This window comes from Rutidosis leptorrhynchoides, chromosome 8 (assembly GCF_046630445.1).
Source record: "Rutidosis leptorrhynchoides isolate AG116_Rl617_1_P2 chromosome 8, CSIRO_AGI_Rlap_v1, whole genome shotgun sequence".
Lineage (NCBI taxonomy): Eukaryota > Viridiplantae > Streptophyta > Magnoliopsida > Asterales > Asteraceae > Rutidosis > Rutidosis leptorrhynchoides.
The window spans coordinates 110461418-110468850 of NC_092340.1; positions in this window are offsets into that span (position 1 = coordinate 110461418).

Below are 7433 nucleotides of genomic sequence, written 5' to 3' on the forward strand. Positions count from 1 at the left end.
TCTGATACCACCTGTAAAGACCTGTCCTAATCCATAAGGACGAATACAATAACATATGGTTACATTGCGAGATATTTGACCTCTATATGATACATTTTACAAACATTGCATTCATTTTTAAAGACAAACTTTCATTACATCGAAAGTTGACAGGTATGCATACCATTTCATAATATCCAACCTATAAATGACCTAATCTGTCATTTGCTTAATAATAATGTCTATTGAACTCAACGACTTGAATGCAACGTCTTTTGAAATATGCCATGAATGACTCCAAGTAATATCTTTAAAATGAGCAAATTCACAGCGGAAGATTTCTTTCAAACCTGAGAATAAACATGCTCAAATGTGTCAATCAAAAGGTTGGTGAGTTCATTAGTATATCATCAATAATCATTTCCATTATTTTAATAGACCACAAGATTTTCATTTCCATTTCTCATAAATATACATCCCATACATAGAGATAAAAATCATTTATATGGATTGAACACCTGATAATCGACATTAACAAGATGCATATAGAATATCCCCATCATTCCGGGACTCCCTTCAGACATGATAAATTTTGAAGTACTAAAGCATCCGGTACTTTGGATGGGGCTTGTTGGGCCCAATAGATCTATCTTTCGGATTCACGTCAATTAGGGGCCAGTTCCCTAATTCTTAGATTACCAGACTAAAAGGGGCATATTCGGTTTCGATCCATTCAACCATATAATGTAGTTTCGATTACTTGTGTCTATTTCGTCAACATTTATAAAAGCGCATGTATTCTCAGTCCCAAAAATATATATTGCAAAAGCATTTAAAAAGGGAGTAATGAAACTCACAATACTGTATTTTGTAGTAAAAATACATATGACGACATTGAACAAGTGCAGGGTTGGCCTCGGATTCACGAACCTATATCAGTTACATATATATTAACACATATCCCATTTAATCAACTAAGTTTACTTATATTTTATAATTTATTAAAATTAGTATCTTTAATTATAATTATAATTATACTTATAATAAATATATGATATATAATTAAATTAAAGTTTTATCAATATAAATGGAAATATATTAGTTAAAAACATATTAGTATGTAATATTAGTTGACTTGTAATATATTTTTTTATATAGATAACATTTGTTTGTTAAAAATAATAATTATAATAATACTAAAATAATAATAGTAATGATAATAATAAAAATGACCATACTTTTAATAATAATGATAATGATAATAATAATAATAAAATGATAAAAATATTATATGTTAATAATGATAATAACTAGATAAAACATGGCCGCGCGTTGCTGCGGCTAAGATTATACACGTTATTGTGTATAACTTTATTAAATTACATTATATTTATAGTTGTTAAAATTACTCTAATGATTGTAATTCATTAATCGAGTTTAGAAAGGATATGAAAAGATTCATTACTAATTACCCATACTAAGAAAATGATAGGAAAAGATTCGTATTCATTTTTGAGTTTTTAATCAAAGAAAGGAAAGAGATATACTCTACAGGCTTTTTATTGTGATTATTATAATTATATACAATTGGCTCACATTTGGTGTTGTCAAAGATAGTCTCTTCCTTCAAAAATTGCACGTCACAAATACAAAGTACTCGTGTTTTCATTCAATTAAGATTAAAATTAATAACAGATCAGATACTAAATCTGAGTGCTTCAAGCTAAAATCCAAAAACTCCTTTTCTTTTCTTCAATCAAAACTCAATGTATTACCTCCAAACACCACCTTCCGCCATCACCTCCAGCCACCTTCTCTGCCCCACCACCTGTGACGACCCGAAAATTTCTGACCAAATTTAAACTTAATCTCTATATGATTTTGACACTATAAGCAACGTCTATAATGTTGAGTCTCAAAAAGTCTAAACTGTTTTCATACATGCAATTACCCTGCGACTATTTCCGACGATTCACGAACAACTATTTGTAAATAGGTATTTATATATTTAAATAAATATATATATATATATGATTTGAAATATAATTTATGATGTAATTGTTAGAAAATAATTATGTAAAAATAATAATTATTATTTAAAATATATCTCTCTATATAAATAAGGTATATTAAAAAAAATATATTAAATAATTGTAATACTCATTTGATGTTTCGATTGATATTAAGGAAGTTAAATTCAAACTACTGTACTTTTAGAATAAAAGGAGTTACGAAAATGAGTTCTATAAATTTTAGACTTACTAAAATTATATTTAGGACCTAGTTATTAAATTTCAACACTTTTTATTTTTCACCCTTAAATGAGAGGGACTGTTGAGGTAATTTTTATTTAATATTTAATGACTAAATTTTGTACAATAATGACCCAAATAAATAAAGATACTTATTTAAAAATTTTGGAATTTTTCTAAACACTTTTATCCACAGCTGGTTAACAACGGACCCCGATATTATATCCGTACTAAACTGTTGGTAAAAGAGATATTAGAGGGTGACTATAATCCACACGTTCTATATTTTAATTACTTAAATATTTTTCTGCTTTATGTGATTAAAGTCACAAACATTTAACTTTTGAATCCTTTCCTTTCATCCGTAAATTTAGTTGATTGATAGGTTACTGTAATTATGTCATCATATTACAAATGAGTTTTGTTGCTTTCTTTTTGATTAAGGAATCACTTGACTTTCTTTGCTTTTCTTTTATGTAAAAACCGAACCCACTACCATCATATATGGGATACTTATATAAACATAGCATATACATATACATTTAATTTAATTGATTCATGTCCTTGTTTGTTATAAGTTACTACAACCATCTCTCCCTCTCCTCTTCTCATCCGAAAGCTACTACAACCATCGATCATCTTGGTTAATACACGGCTTCCTTCTTCAACAAAAGACCACCATGAACCGGTTAAACACTTTCACCATGAAAAACCGTCATCACCACAACCGTGAAAACCGACATGAAACTCTCATGATTATCTCCTCATGAATCCACCGCCAACCCTAAAGTCAACAACCGACCACCACTTTAACACCATCTTTGATCTTTCATGATTATCCCGTTCGACTACCAACATCGCTACCACCATCAACATTTTCGTTAAACACCTTTCTTATTTGTTCGACCCATAACCACCGTCACCTTCAATTGATCACCATACTCACGCACCATCCACCATCTTCCTCAACCATACACCATAACCCGTCTCTTCCTCTCTCCTCTCTCTCTCTCTCTTAAAATGTATCATGAAAACCACCACCGGTGACCACTCGCCACTACCATCAATCCGTCACCACTACGTAGCCACCGTGGTTACTATTTATTTTCGACTAAAATTCCATCACAGTGACCACCACTTCATGGTCTTATTCCGGTTACCAAACACCACTTCTATTTTATTTTTTTTTTGACAAACAGACCGAAGCAAATTAAAATTTTCTGTTTCCTTCTTGTTAGTTGAACATCTCTAAACCACTACACATGATTTTCTATTTCTTTAAATTCGCATAATACTTTTTCCTTCTATTATGCTGCAAGGTGTATTTTTTTTTTTTGAAATCGTAAACAATGGGAAACAATAAAGTGATTATGGAAATATAATGATATTAAACAAATATATGTTGGGTTTGGGGATTGAATGGTTACCAGCTAGATATTCGACTATTATATTTTTTTTTATTTGGCCGACCCACTTGTCCCATATACATCTTTATTCTATCACCATTGTTTTCATGAAAACGAGCCATTGGTTTATACTTTGGGCCAAAATGATTCGGGTTAGCTATCTAGATTTCAGTTGGGCCGTAAAACTTAGTATCTCCTTGTTGGGCCAAAGATATAGTGGTGATGATAAGGATGTACGAGTTGATGAGGTTTGTAGGAAAATCATGATGATGATTAAGTTATGATCATGATAATGATTTAAAATGATGATGATGATATGGGTGGTGGCATGTAATCATATGATGATGATGAAAAAAAATGTTGAATTTATGAGGTAAAAGGGATAACGGTTTTCTGTATGATATATAATTAAAAAGACGACATATTACAAGAAATATTTAATGGTTCAATGGTTATGGTTGTTGGTTGTTAAACGAGAGGTCATGGGTTCGAGTCTAGGCAGCAACACTACATTTTTTTTAACCATGGAAGTTACACACTTAAGGTAGTATTCTTAGTATTATCTTTACTATTATCATTATTATCATTACCATATTTATTATTATTACTATTAGTATATGTATAAAAATTATTATTTTCATTATCTTTATTATTAAACTTATCACTTTATTTAAAACTACTATTATTATTATAAATATCATTATTTTTATTATCATTACTATTTTTATTAACAATATTTTTATTATCATTATTATTATTTTTAACATTATTATTACTATTATTATTATTATTATTATAAGATAACACAACTTTTTATTTATTATTATTAATATTATTTTACCAAATAACAATTGGTTATGTAAAACTATATTTAATACATATGACATACTAAAATAACAAGTATATTACTAATATTAATATATAAACTTATTTGATAATTATTATATGTTTTAATATATATAAATGATTGAATAATAGGTTCGTGAATCTGAAGCCAACCCTATACTTGTTCAATGTCGTCATATGTATTTTTACTACAAAATACAATATGTGAGTTTCATTTGCTCCCTTTTACTCTTTACATTTTTGGGACTGAGAATACATGCGCTGTTTTTACAACTGTTTTATTAAATGCCTTTGAAATCTATATTTTTGGACTGAGAAGCTTTTATAAATGTTTGACGAGATAGACACAAGCAAAACATTTCTCGAATGAATTATTATGCAGACGAAAGTTCTGTGGATTATTATTGAATTAGTTGGACGTTATAATTGCCACTAATTGTTGTGAATATTTTCCCCTGATTATTATTGCTTGGTAACCTAAGAATTAGAATCGGGTATGGCCCTAATTCACGTGAATCCTAAAGGTAGCTACCGGGTTTAACACCCCCACCCAGAATGTTCACTAGACGGAAGAGCTAGTGGGCGTGGTGTTTAGTACTTCGAAGTTTATATGATTATTATACAGACGAGATGTTCTGTTTTTGGGGATATTATTTATGCGCATTATATGTTAAGGTCGGTTACCAAGCCAAGCTATGAAAGCAAAGTGAATGTTATGTATCGAGAGAATGATTTTATACACAGGTTATGTGTATGTTATTTTTGTGCACGAGATATGTGTACGGTTACTAAGATTTATGAAAAAGGATTTCGTACACGAGAAAGGTGTACTGTATTTAAAAGATATCGCATGTACATTACAGGTGGGTATAGGATTCGAGCCCATTTGTACCATGCAGCATTTAAATCTTGTGGTCTATCAAAATGATGAATTTTATTGTTTACAATAAACCTATGAACTCACCAACCTTTTGGTTGACACTTTAAAGCATGTTTATTCTTAGGTATGAAAGAAATCTTCCGCTGTGCATTTGCTCATATTAGAGATATTACTTGGAGTCATTCATGACATATTTCAAAAGACGTTGCATTCGAGTCGTTGAGTTCATCAAGATTATTATTAAGTCAATTATAGTTGGAGGTATTATGAAATAGTATGCTTGCCGTCAACTTTTGATGTAAAGAAATTTTGTCTTTTAAAAACGAATGCAATGTTTGTAAAATGTATCATATAGAGGTCAATTACCTCGCGATGTAATCATATGTTATTGTATTCGTTCTTATAGTTTAGGACGGGTCTTTACATATGGTATCAGAGCGGTGGTCTTAGCGAACTAGGTCTACATTAGTGTGTCTAACTGATAAGTCGTTAGGATGCATTAGTGAGTCTGGACTTCGACCGTGTCTGTATGTCAATAGTTTTGCTTATCATTTAGTATCGAAAATTATTTGCTTATCATCCTTAAAGTCTAGACACGTCTTACTGCCTCTATTGCATAGACAGTGTATAGATAAATTCATATCTTAGCGTATCTGTTATTGTTACCTTTACCTGACAGCTTCTGTAGATTCCTCTTTAACTTATGGGATTTTAGTATTATATATGCATATGTAAATTATGTATTGCAGGGTACTAATCTACATCCTATAATCTATTTCTTATCAAAAATACTTCATCTGATCGTACGAGATGAATCCCTCAACCAGTTCGAGTCCCTCAGATTTCGATAACTATTCCGATAGTTATTCCGACAGCTATTCTGACATGGTTGTTCACCTAAGCTCTGAAAGCAGCATCACCAGAATTAATCAACCAATCAGCCATCCTCAATTCATTTGATGGGCTCGTGTTCTACTTAATCATTGGAGACAAGAAGAAGACGATCCTTTTCATCCACCACATTGCCCTCTTGGCGAAGAACCATAAGCACTTACCGACGAACCTGTATGAAATACCATTTTCTCTCTTATTTCCAGGGTATCTCGACACGATTATATCCTATCCACAATTCTAAACCTTATTCATCCGCTCGTTTCAACCGCCAATCATCCCGGAGTAATAAAAGAAGTCAACGAGCTTCGCGCCCAAATTGTTATCTTGGAAAATATGGTGCGAAATGTACCAGCTTCTGAAATGCCCCGTCCTAATCCATCTGGACGAAGTCTTCAACAGTTAGTCCCATTGCGAGGTTCTGACCTCTATATGCCATAAACGACTCCATGTAATATGAACAAATGCACAGCGGAAGATTTCTTTCATACCTGAGAATAAACATGCTTTAAAGTGTCAACCAAAAGGTTGGTGAGTTCATAAGTTTATCATAAAACAATAAAAATTTATCATTTTGATAGACCACAAGATTTAAATCCTGCATGGTACAAATGAGCCCGAATCCTATACCCACCTGTAATGTACAAGTGATATCTTTTAAATACAGTACACCTTTCTCGTGTACGAAATTATCTTTCATAAATCTTAGTAAATGTACACATATCTTGTGCACAAAAAAAATAACATACACATAACCTGTGTATAAAATCATTCTCTTAATACATAACATTCACTTTTCATTGCTTTCATAGCTTGGCTTGGTAATTGACCTTAACATATAATGCGCATAATAATATTCCCAAAACAGAACATCTCGTCTGTATAATAATCATATAAACTTCGAAGTACTAAACACCACGCCCACTAGCTCTTCCGTCTAGTGAACATTCTGGGTAGGGGTGTTAAACCCGGTAGCTACCTTTAGGATTCGCGTCAATTAGGCGTGCACTAATTCTCAAAATTAGTGATGTTCCCTAATTCTTAGGTTACCAAGCAATAATAATCAGCGGAAAAATATTCATATCAATTAGTGGCAATTATAACGTCCAACTAATTCAATAATAATTCACAGAACTTCCGTCTGCATAATAATTCATTAGAAGAATGTTTTGCTTGTGT